The sequence below is a fragment of the Echinops telfairi genome, unplaced genomic scaffold, assembly GCF_000313985.2.
Source record: "Echinops telfairi isolate 266 unplaced genomic scaffold, ASM31398v2 ScPeMD7_7424;HRSCAF=8462, whole genome shotgun sequence".
NCBI lineage: Eukaryota > Metazoa > Chordata > Mammalia > Afrosoricida > Tenrecidae > Echinops > Echinops telfairi.
In genome coordinates, this window is record NW_022111324.1 from 58,391,057 (window position 1) to 58,404,207 (window position 13,151).

Here is a 13,151-nt window from a genome sequence, read left to right on the forward strand (position 1 = left end):
ACACTGGTGCAGTGGGGGAACCGGCACGATTGTAGAGCTGGTTCCTCCACCACCTTTCCAGTTCACACTACCCTGTGCGAACCGCACTGCGATCTGTGAACTCGCACAGGCATCTGATCACATGGGTGAGAAGACCCCTGCAATCAGATTCCACTGCAGGAAAAAAGAAGGCACGTGTGCCTTTTTCTTCCGAATCTAATGCGAGTTCAGCCACACAAGCACACAGCTCAACTCGCACTGCTCAGAGATCGCAACAGTGTGAACCGGGGCTTACACAGCACACAACGTAAAACATCATACACAACTGAATAGCAATCAGAATGTAAATGCACTTACTGTCAATTAAATTGGGTGTCCTACTCCTCAGCTGTCTGCAGAGCCCGATTAAGTTCCCATGGGGCCTTAGGCAGATTACCAGTTTGGGGCACTCAGGCAATAACACTGAACACTGACCATTTGCATTAACACTGACTGCTGCCCATTTGCAATAATACTGAGCACTTACAATTATCATTACTACTGAGCGCCGACCATTTGCATTACCTCTGAGCACTGACAATTTGCATGAGCACTGACAATTTGCATTAACACTGAGCGCTGACTATTTGCGCTATCACTGTGACGCAACCCCCCTAGAAGCCACCCCCAACCAACTAACCAACTTAAAAAGAAGACCTCCTAACATCAGAAAAAAAGGCCCCCCTAAACTGCCAAAAAAAAAAAGAGGCCTAACTAATTGCAAAATAAAAAAAAAAAATAGACCTCCTAACTTCAAAAAAAAAATCCTAACTTGTTCTCCCCTAGGTCCTCAGGCAGCAGCAGGCTCTGCACAGGCAAGCTCCTGACTCCTGGGATCACACCTGAGACTGAGAGGAGGAGTCGAGAGACAGAGAGAAGGAGGGGAGTTGGAGGGTACAGTGCACATTCCACACATGCACACTGCTGGCCCGAACGACTCTGCTACTAAGCAGGACAGGCAGCAGCAGCAAAAACACCCGGTGGGCAGGATAAATGTCCTCGGTGGGCCACATGTGGCCCACGGGCCATAGTTTGAGGACCCCTGCTCTGGAGGCTGAAGAGAGTGTGGGAGTCAATTGGGAACTGTGTGCACCCAACACCCCACCCTCATCTCTCTCTCCCTTCTTCATAGTCTGTCTACCCATCGTTTGAGACTCAGCACGTGCCTAGTTTCCACCCTAAGATTTTCTCTGACTGCCTTCAGCCCGAAGAGTCCTGAGGGCACAGTGGACTAAGCTGCTCATCCCAAAGGTGGGCAGTTCAAACCCATCAGCCACTCCTCGGGAGGAAGATGAGGCTCTATGCCCCAGAAGAGATTTTTCTGTCTCAGAATCCCTGGGCTGGGTCTCCAGGAGTCAGAACCAAGTCAACCGCAGTGGGTCCATTTTTGTCTTGTTTTCTGGCCTTGCCTTCCACCCACCGTCGTCTCATAGGAGAATACTTGACTGTGCTGCTTATCTAGAATTCGCTATATCCTGATCTGTTACTAGTTTCTCATATGGATGTAGTTCACCTGCCCTGCCGGCTTAAAACTCATCCTTCAGTAAATATGAAATGAGGCTCTGTCAGGTGCCAGGTGCTGAGACACAGGTAGTGTCTTGCCCTCTGGAGAGCATTCAACCCTGGAGTTGGGGAGATCAGTCAGCCAGAAAGAGAGCAAACAGAGGAACCCAACCATTCCAAATTGTGGCCACAGCCGGGAAGAAACAAGCAAGGGGTTGAAGTCGGTGATGAGAGATTTCATGTAGATTGAGAACTAGGAGATGTGCAGCTCCAGGATGCCAGGCCCAAGGCTCTGACTTCTCCATAACCACTCTCCTGGGATCCCAAGTCTAGTTCAGCATCTTCTCACCTTCTTGCTCCGCTTGCCCATGTTGTCAGTTTTCAGTTTGGACCAGTCTCAAGGTTGCAATAAACCCTTTGTTTGCACTGTTACCTGATAGCTCTGACCGCAGGTGCTCCACAGGAGGTGTCCCTGGAAACATGGACTAATTTGTAAACAGGAGCTCTTTGGGCAACTAACTCAAGCATGCTGTTATTGTTAACTGCCACCGAGTGGATGCCCTATCCCGAGAGGCCGCACACACGGCAGAAGGAGCCACTGCCCTGCCCTGCACTGGCCCGGGCAGGTGCAGATGGACCTGTGTGACGCACGGGGTTTTCGTGGGCTGGTTGTCAGCAGTAGATCTCCAGGCTTTGCTTTCTGAACGTTCTTGTCTGAGCGCTCCGCTGTTCGGCGTCGTGGCTGACATATCGGTGGTGCCTGTGCAGGAAGTATCCACAATCAAGCTCCTGAGCCTGACTTCACATGTGTTCTCCTCACCAGCTTCTGTCCCCATTGCCCATGAGGACGCTGACAGTGAAGGAGACTCGAAGCACCTTGTCCTGAAGAGCAGACATTGCATTGCCTCTCACATAAAACAAACATCCTCACAGCTGCACCACTCAGTTACATCACGATCCACAGAGAAAAGCGAGATTTCGCTTTACTTGCATCAAGAACCAACCCCCATGGAAGCAGCAGGCAAGGAACGAGTTGATGTACCGCATCAGGCAAATCTGCTACAGAAAGACCTCTTTCAGGTCTTAAAAAGAAAAAATATCACTTGGACGACTAAGGTGCCCCAAGCCGTGGTATTGTTGATCGCCTCCTATGCATGTGAAAGGTGCACAATAAATCAGGAAAAACAGCAAATCCATGTGTCCCCATTATGGTTTTGACGAAGAATACCAAATACCTCACAGACTGCCAAAAGAACAAAGAAATCTGTCTTGGAAGAAATACAGCCAGAATGCTTCTTAGAAAAAAGGGTGGAGAAACAGTCTCACCTCCTTTGGATATATTACCAACCCTGTGATACGGACCAACCCTTGGAGAAGGACATCATTCTTGGTAAAGCAGAGAAAGACCCTCATGAGATGATACAGTGGCTACAACAACAGGCTCAAATCTACCTACTGTTGTGAGGATGATGCCGGACTAGGCATTGTTCCATCCTGTTATACATAAGGACATCCTATTATACATAAGGTCATCCTACTATATATAAGGTCATCCTGTTATACATAAGGTCATCCAACTATACGTAAGGTCATCCTACTATACATAAGGTCATCCTATTATACATAAGGTCATCCTACTATACATAAGGTCATCCTGTTATACATAAGGTCATCCAACTATACATAAGGTCATCCTACTATATATAAGGTCATCCTATTATACATAAGGTCATCCTACTATACATAAGGTCATTCGATTATGCATAAGGTCATCCTGTTATACATAAGGTCATTTGATTATACATAAGGTCGCTATAAGTTGGAGCTGACTTGCTAGGATGGCACCTAAGGCCTGGTGGTGGAGTGGTTAAGCGTTGGGTGACTGACCTCAAGGTCAGCAGCTCATAACCACCAGCTGTTCCGCAGGAGCAGGACAAGGCTTTCTCCTCCTATGAAGACTTACAGTCTTGGAAGCCCATGGGGACACCTCTGGTCTGACTTAGAGGGCTGCTATGAGTCAGTATTGGCTAATGGCAGTGAGGTTTTTTTGGGTTTTTTAGTTGTTTTGAGTTGCTCACTGCAGTATTCCCAGCACCTAGAACATGTCTAACTTCATAAGACCAAACTTACTTCTCTGGAGTCAGTTCCGAAGCATAGAGACCCCTCTATCGGAATCAACAGCCCTGCACTGGGTTCCTGGGGCTGTTGCTCGTCATGGGAGCGGATAGCCTTACCTCGCTCCTGTGGGGCTGCCGGTGTGTTTGAACTGCTCTTGGGGCTAGTCATCCCAAACGTGTGGAACAGCACCTGACCCTGTGAGAAAACAGCAACACAAACTCTGCCCCCACGGGATGGAGTGGAACTGCCCCTGTGGGTTGACAGGCTGTAAATCTTTAAGAAGAAGCAGAGCACCTCTTCTATCTCTCAAGGAGTAACTAGTGGGTTTGAATTGCCAACCCCGTGCTTAGCAACCAGGGGCATAACTCCTACAACACCTTGTGAGTTAGACGCGCATTATTTGGCCCCTGGATGAATGAATGAGCCATCCTATTGCCCTGCCTTCCTCTCTGTGTTACGTTGAAAAGCCACTAGAGGGCTGTACATCACTGCGCGCTACTGGTTCCGCCTAAGGAGAAACCCAAGATTTCCCTCTTGAGGAGTTACGATCTCAGCCAAATCTTCAAGTCTCATCTTCCCAATGACTTCTCATAATTTGCAGTCAGGTATATGAGATTCTGAAACTCTTCAACGTGCTTTCATAAAGGAAGGGGGACAAAAACGTGAGACGTTTGTTTATGACAACCGAAAACCAAAAGGTTGTTCAAGAGAGGTGCTTGTGCTGACTACGTCATGGGCCCTTCTAGTGACACAACACTTCTGCCAACCAAAATATACCCAAGATGCAAAGTAAGAGACAGCTTTGAATTAAGTGGCTGGCAGAAGAATTTAATGAGAAAGATATTGATCTTTGAAACCAAACCATGCTTAGTGCTGAGTGCCACTACGTTTTTAGGAAGGATCTTGACAGACTAGCATCCAGGGGCACAAGTGAAAGCGCAGCTGCTTTGCAAAATAGTCCAGTGGCCCCTGATCCGCCTTTCGAGGGAAGGAGAGACCAATTGTCTTGGATGGTCTCTTACAAGCTTTTGAACCCTCGGGCTTTACCCAGCCCATTAGGTGGTAGAGCAGTGGCCCTCAACATGTATGTGATCACATCCATGAGCTGGATGTCTCATGAAACCGTGATCCTAACCCTTTGTCATTGATTGAATTCTTGTTGTTAAGTTCCATTGAGCTGGTTCCAACTCACAGTGACTTTTTGTACCCCAAAGCCCAAAGCACTTCCTGGTCATTCGCCATCTTCATAATCCTCGCTATGTTCAGACTCATTGTTGCAGCCACAGTGTCAATCCATCTTGCTAAGGGGTCCTCTTCTTTTTTTGTTGATGTCCTTCCCTAAGGACTGATCCCTTTTAATATCATGCCCAAAATATGTGAGAAAAAGTCACATGACCCCTGCTTCTAAGGAGGTGTCTGGCTGTTCTTCCAAGAGAGACTTGTTTCTTCTTCTGACAGTTCCTGAGTCTATTCAACATTCTTTGTCCATACCATCATTCAAAGGGATCAGTTCATCCTTGGCCTACTTTATTCATGATCCAACTTTCAGAGGCATGTGAGGTGGTTGAAAATACCCTGGGTAAGCTAAGGTGTATCTTAGTTCTCAACATGGCAACTTTGCTCCTTAACATTTTACAGAGGTGTGTTAGTCTACATTGACTAGGGAAACAAATCCAGAGACACTCACATGTGTATAAGAAAGAGCTTTATATCAAAAAGTAATTGTATTTATTAAGAAACATCCCAGTTCAGATCAAGTCCATAAGTTTGATATTAGCCCATATGTCCGATCCCAGTCTATAAATTCCTCTTCACACTCACGGAGCACATGCAATGATGATGCCGAGTGCAGGAAGATCACAGGCCTGTGGGTGGAAAGTCTTGTGGATCCAGTGGCGGCAGAAGCATCTCAGTGCTGGTATGAGTCTCCACATGGCTCCTCCAGCTCCAGGGCTCTGGCTGGGATCGGCATGGCTTCTTGCATTTGGTCAGCAGGAAGACGAAGCAGACAGTGTGTACATCCCACCTCCAGGGAGGAAGACAGGAGTTTCCAGAATCCTCAGGAGAAGGCTATGCCCACACAAAGGCATTATTGACTATGACCTGATTGACAGGCTAGATTCCACCCCTTTGCTCAAGTTGACAGGAGACTGCCACAAGAGGTCTTTCACAACAGATTTGCCCAATGCAATACATTTGATTTTTTTTCTTTTACTTATTTTTTCTTTTTTAAACTTTTATTTTATTTTCTCCCCAACAGTTTCATTGGCACATACTTTACATATCATATAATTGAATAGTTGAATCGTTCAATCATATCAAGGGGAATTGTACAATTACCACCACATCTATCTTAGAACATTCCCTCCCCGCAAGGTTAAACCGCCTTTAAAATGAGTTGGGCAATCACAATCAATTCTAGTGCCCCCCCTCCCGCTTTCATTATTTACTCCCAACCTCCCCTCTCGCTCCCTATCACGTATCCCTCACCCCTGCATTCCTCGTAACCCTTTGTATCAGTTATGATCCTTATACATCCTCCTGTGCTTCACAGCTGGGAAATGGCACAGAAAACAATGAACTGCAGATCACATTAAGTTGGTAAGGATAAGGTCCTACTGGTATAAAGACAAAAATATAGACAATGTGTCAGTGGGAAGAGGCCCCCATCAACATTCGAACAGCCAGGGAAGGCATGTCTGTTGTGGAATGACTCACATGCTTGCTCCCAGTACAACTTCACACATTCAACCTCCTGACTGCTGCTTCCGTGAGCACTGATGCTGGATCCAAGTAGAATGAAATCCTTGGCAACCTCAGTTTTTTCTCCATTTACCATGATATTACTGGTGGGTTTGGGTGTGTGGACTTGACACAGAGCTCTAATCCAGACTGAAGGCTGCGGTCTTTGATCTTCATCGGGATTTCAAGCCCTCTTCACCTTCAGCCAGCAAGATGGTGTCATCTGCATATCGCAGGCTGTGAATAAGCCTCTCTCCAACCCTGATGCCACCTTCTGCTCCATCTAATCTAACTTCTCAGATGATTTCCTCAGTAGACAGATGGAACAGCAAGGTGAGAAGACACAGCCCTGAGCACACCTGTCCTGATGTGAAACCATGGGGGTCTACTCTTGTTCTGTCCAACAGTGGCCCTTGGTCCAAAAGCAGGTTACACATGAACACAAGTGTTCTGAAATTCCTGTTCTTCTCAATCTTATCCATAGTTGGTTGAATGCCTCTGCATAATCAACAAAACATAAGCAAACCTCTTTCCTTGGCGCAAACAGATCAATGCACGCATGTGCTCATCACAGCACTAGTTACAATAGCAAAAACATGTAACCAACCTACTTGCCCAGTAATGAGAGAATAAATAAAGTATGGTACATAGACACAAGCGGAATACTACGCAACTTTTAAAGAGAGCCATGAATCTACAAACAACTCATCATAAGGATGAACCTCGAGGCTAGTACCCTGATAAAGTCCATCAATCAAAAAGGACAAATACAGTTTGAAAACACTACTATAAAAAGTCAACAAAACGTTTTCATGCTGAAAGAAAATTCTTCTATGGCTCTCGGTGTATGATGGAGGGTAAGCGACTACCTGGAGGGTCCCTCCATATTGACCGGGGCAGGGGAAGGCGGGACACCGTAAGGGGGAGCTTGCCAGAGCAGTCGTGCGGAAAGGGGAGACAGTGGGAGCTGAGTGAAAGTGAAAGGCAGCAGCAGTAGATATCGTTGTCTGTACAGTCCTGCAAGAATGGTGATCTACCAGTCCATGCCTGGATAGGCACGCAGACTGACCCAGGGGAGGGAGAAGGTATACATAGTTTTGACTAAGGACATTTGTACATGGTATTCAAGGGCAAAGGAACACAGATATCTTAGATCAAACCAAACACCTTAAAGGAAAGGGTTACTAAGCGTGGAGGCTCAGGACTATAGTCTCAGAGGGGGCCTGAGGTCCATTGGCCTAGCATTTGCCACAAAGACAATGTTCTACATCTTACGGTGGTGAATGGAAACTTCAGTCTTAAAAGCTTCTGAGCAGACATCTAGGTTGCAACTATTGATCTTTCCCTATAGGGAAGAAAGGAAGGTGATGAAAATCAAAGGCAGGTGGAAACAATGGGTCTACTAGAGTGAGTAATGGACCACATGAACATCGACGTCCAGGACGCTGACGTCAGAAGAACTAGATGATGCCTGAGCACCATGCCCAACTGCTCTGGCAGTTGGGATTAGAAGCTCCTCAATAGAGTGGTAGAAAAGTATGAACAAAATTCAGGATCAGAAAGAAAAGGCCAGGTTTATAGGTCAGATAGAGACCAGAGGAACCCTGAGAATATGACCCTTAGCCACCTGTTAGGGGTGGGAATAAACTTGCCCTAAAGTGTGGGAAACAGATGGATTTCTCTCAAGCTGTCTCCCTCAAATATGTGCCAGACTTAGCTGCTTGTGAATGACTATACACTTGGAGGTTATCAGGAGTAGATTAGGGGTCATTCTCCTTAAGAGCTATCAGACATCTGGAGCAAGCAGACACCACTGTTTATTCCACAAGCAGGGCCCACTCCCTTCTGATAAGGATAGTAGTTGTCTATTTTCTAGGAGACACCAGAGAGGTCAAACCCGCCCAAGGATGACCAAGCTTAGGCTGCCATCATGAACCTAGGGTCGACCCATCTTGTCACATGTATGCCCCTAGACCTTCCCATTCCTATGGGCACACCCCTAGCTCATCCCCTTCCTGTTACACTTATGCCTATCATAGATCCCCTTCCTACAATGTGCATGCCTATTGTACTGCCCCTTCCTGTGACGTGTGATTCTGTAATCATGTCCCCCTAAAGTGATCTAATGATTGGTTAGCAATAAAGAATAGCTCTCCCCTGTCCTCGGGCTGAGGCTCTCCCCGGTTCTCGGTCCCCGAGGCTGCTCCTGCTCTCATGGCCGAGTTCCCCCCACGAGGACCATCAAGCGGGGCTGAGGTGAGCAATGCTACCATGAATTGTGTCTGACTCCATTTATTCCAGTCTCTCCTCTATCATGCTCTCTATGGCTTTACTATAATCTTTACTTATTATCACGGTACAATTGTGCCTACTGAACCTGTGATGACTTGTGGGGGACCCCTCTCCTTTCACCCCACACTAAAGTTCAGTTTTTAGCCAAACAATAGACAGGTCCATGCTAGACAACCCTGGTGGCACAGTCATGACTCATTGGGTTGCTAACCAGAAGGTCAGCAGTTCAAATCCACCAGCTTCTCCTCAGAAAAAAGACTTAAGGGTTTTCTAATCCAGTAAAGAATTACTCTCCTGGAAACCCAAGGGGCAACTCCACCCTGTCCTAGAGGGTCACTATGAGTTGGAACCAACTTGATGGCAGTGGGTTTGTTTTTTTAGAGACAGGGAACAATAACACTAGACGGAAACAGCCCATATCTTCAAATAATCACCCATTTGATATCAAAAGGACAGCGTTCAGAAAGATTAGGGAAGAAGGAGGAGAGGAAACGGGAAAGCTAGGGAGCAAATGGGAGAAGTGATTTTTTATTGTGGAGGTGACAGTCAATGAGTGTCAATGTGGTGAATTGTATGGAAAACTGCTCTGCTCTGTAAAGCTTCTCCCAATTCACAATAAAAAGTAAACATAAATGTACTTACAGAATAAAAAGAATAGATCCTCAAATGATGTTTTACACACACTGGAATACCACAAACTATTAAAGACTACCAATGTGTCTGTGAAACACCTCAGAACTTGGGTAAGCCTGGGGGCCAATCTGAGGAGTGACATAAATCTACCCCAATAGGACAAACATTACGAGACTACGGTTATAAGAAGTCATGGAACCCTAGTGCCCTTGGGCTGCTAACCACAAGTTCCACAGTTTGACAACCACCAGCTACTCCTCGGGAGAAAGATGGGGGTCTCTATTCCCATAAAGAGTTATAATCTTGGAAACTTACAGGGGCAGTTCTACCCTGTCCTATAGGGTCATTATAAGTCAGACTTGACTCCTTGGCAGTGAGTTTGGATTATAAAAAGTCAAGGAAAATCTTTCCACCCACAAGAGACATTCTTTGTTGGTTTTCAGGGTTGGAGAGGAAGAAATTGGAGGAGATACACATGAACTTCAGTGAAAGGGAAGGCAGCATACATTAAGAGGGAGGTCAGCAGAAACGATGGAAGCATGAAGGGCAGGAGTTAAAGGCAACAGAGGTCAATACTGCTACATTCACCACGGTTCAATATGGTGATCTCTGGGTGCTGTGGGTGGAGACATGGATAGACACGCAGGCTGAACAGGTGTGGGCAGGAGAGTGAGACTGTGTCTATGGAGATAGATAGATATTTGTGAGTATATATTTATTTGTCAGAGACATTTCTGCCTGTGTATTTAACTATGTTGCTAATATATCCATGAATGTAGTAGTGGAGCCTACAGGGGACACAGTTATAAAAACTTCTTAGACTGGACAGCAGAGAAGAGGGCGGAGGGAGACGCCAGACAGTGTAACTTATGACAAAACTATAATAATTTATGAATTATGAAGGGCTCATGAGGGAGGGAGGAGTAAGGAAGGAGGGGGGAAATGAGCAACTGATGTTAAGGGCTAAAGTAGAAAGCAAATGTTTTGAGAATGATGGCAACAAATGTACATATGTGGTTGACACAATGGATGGATGGATGGACTGTGATAAGAATTGTACGAGCCCCCAATAGAATAATTAAAACAAAAAACAAACCCAAAAAACCTGCTTAGACATAACTAAACACCTTGAGGGAAGGAGTCGCTGGTCCTAGGAACTCAGGGTCATAGTCTTGGGCAACACCAAGGCTCAATTGACAGAATGCAGTCCACAAATACAGTGCTCTACATCCTACTTTGGTGAATAATCACTTAAAAGCTTGTGGGCAGTCACCTAAGGTGCCCTCCCTCTTGATCTCTTCCTCTCCAGAGCATAGAAAAGTGAAGAAAATCAAAGGCACGAGGAAACCATTAATACCACGGTCTCAAGTCTCATTCACACATCAATCTCTGCAACTCTGAGACCAGAAAACTAGATGGCAGGCACCATGGTACCCCCACCAACTGCTCTGAAAGGAAAGGGCTGGCTAGAATGGCAAAATGCAGAACCAGAAAAAAGGCCACACTTACTGCTCAGACAGAGACTGCTAGAACCGCCAAGGCCATTCAGTACTGCAGGAGAAGTCACCCCCATGGCTCATCTCTCAGCTAAGCAAAAGGCACGTCTCTGAGAGGAACCATAACGGCGGGGAGGTGTGTACTTCTTAGCATAATCAACCACTCGAGATAATACAGGCAACGTTTAACGTTCAGAAGAGGTAGGAAAGAAGGAAGAACGGAAATGGGAAACCCAGGGAGGAAGTAGGATAGGTGGTGCTACATTGTGGAGATTGCAATCAATGACACGAAGCAAAATGTGTGAGAGTTGTTGAATGGAAAATTGATTTCCTCCGCAAGTCTTCACCCAATTCACATAAAAATTTAAAAACAAAAAATAACAACAACGCAGTGAGGAAAGCGGACATCCACTATCTGTGGAGAGAGCATTCGGGCAGAGAAAGAGTAGGAATAAAGCTGTGCGTCGGAGCAGATGTGGGCTTGAGAAACAACAATGTCGGCGTGGCTGGAGAGAAGTGTACAGCAGAGCCAAACTGGAGAAGTGAGGTTGGAGACGTCTTAGAAATCACATCATCCAGGGTCTTTGTCGTTTCTTAGGTGAGAAGGAAGGCTGTGGAGAGCTTTGAGGAGGGAGGTAACATGATAACATGATCAGATTTCTTTTCGGTATGATTACTCCAGCTTAACTCATAACAGGCTCAAGTAGGTCAAAGCAGAAGCAAGGTCAGGTAATCGGCTGGTGCGGTACTCCAATAAAGAGAGAGCTGACGATGCGAGAGCGGGGTGAAGGGTGGTCTAATTGGGGGATGTGTTTTGAAGGCAGAGCTACAAGTTTTGCAGAAGGATTAGAAATAGACAAGGAGAGAAAAGAGTGATGCGTAGGTCTCTGGCTTGGGTGCCTGACTGCATGATGGCAGAATTCACTGATCGAGAAGACAGGGGAGGAGGAATCCAGTTGATGTTACATCTGAAATCCTTATTAAAAATAGGCTGGACGTGTTGAGTGGGCTGCTCTTTGGAGGAGAAACCTGGCTGCAGGAATACTTGTACATGGTGAAGAAGACAGGTGGGTGGGCAGAAAGACCCAAGAGTAAGGTGACCAGACGTCCGCTTTTGGCGTGACAGTCCTGATTTTTAACAATTTTTCCTGAGTCCTGTGGCATTTTAGAAAAGTCCCGATTTGTGCTCGCTTCAGCAGCACATCTACTAAAATTGGAACATACAGAGAAGATTAGCATGGCCCCTGCGCAAGGATGACACGCAAATTCGTGAAGCGTTCCATATTTTTTTTAAAAATCCCGATTTTTGGAAAGAATGAATGACAAGCTAGGGTATATGGTTTTCGGCTGCCATGTGGCTATTTCGCCAGGATATGAGTTTTATCAATGGTGTCCCGCTTTACCAATGTTAAAATCTGGTCACCTTACCCAAGAGTCAAGGGAATCCTATTTTTTAAGGTCATGGAGCTATAGTGAATGGTTTAAACAGATGAACTTTATCAAACGTGTGCTCGCGGAAGACGTGTATGGTTGGCGTATAGAGAATAAGAGTGGAGGGACAGAAATGGGGAGCAGTGGAAGCAGTCTGGGGGAAATGATGCTGACAGCATTAAAGCAATGCATGTGGAGGTGGTTGGTTGTATGCAGGGTTAACAGGAGAGGCAACTGCTGTGCCCAATGAGAGAAAAAGGAATTCATGTTGAGCCCCAGGGCCTAGGAGGGAGCTGGCCAGCAGGACGATGGAGTCAAGGTCTCCAACAACTGCTCTGGGCCGGCTAGAGAGACATGGTGTGGGTGTGTACCCAGAGGGGCAGAGTGAGAAGGGAGCAAAAGAGACCAAAGAAAAGCAACCAGAGAAGTAGGAGCAACAAGGAAGAACTGAATGCCTAACTCAGGTTCCCACGAAGGGGTAGTAGTCTGCGCCGCCAGATGTTGCAGCAAGAACCAATGTGTTAAGGGCGGAAATGTAAGCATCTGCTGTGGTCATTGGGAGAGAGTAGGCGACCTACCCGCCGATGGGACAGAGTGAGATTGACAGACTGCCTGGCCACTCCTGACGTGCACCACCTCCTGAGGACAGTCAACGAGGTAAACTGAGGATACAACCTGCGGGGACCCGAATGGGCAGCAGAGGCCTGGTGAAGGGCTCAGCAGGGGGAGGGGGAGGGACGCCCCGGCAAGCAGGCTACATAGGCATATGGTTTCTTAGAAGAGGTGGGTTCAAATAGCCCACAGAGGAGGAACTTCCGTTTTGATGTCCAAGGGGCAGAACTAAAAGGCCTAACACCATACTAAACCTTCAAAAGGTCCACCTAGTGCCTTTAGAACTTCACACACACACACACACAC

General features: G+C 46.5%; 1 non-coding gene across 1 annotated transcript; it reads left to right on the forward strand.

Moving 5' to 3' along the window:
• The first annotated feature begins 11,985 nt into the window (after positions 1 to 11,985).
• LOC115872405 lies at positions 11,986 to 12,091 on the forward strand. The gene has a single exon (XR_004047811.1). It is a non-coding gene; the product is annotated as a U6 spliceosomal RNA (small nuclear RNA).
• The last annotated feature ends 1,060 nt before the right edge of the window (positions 12,092 to 13,151 follow it).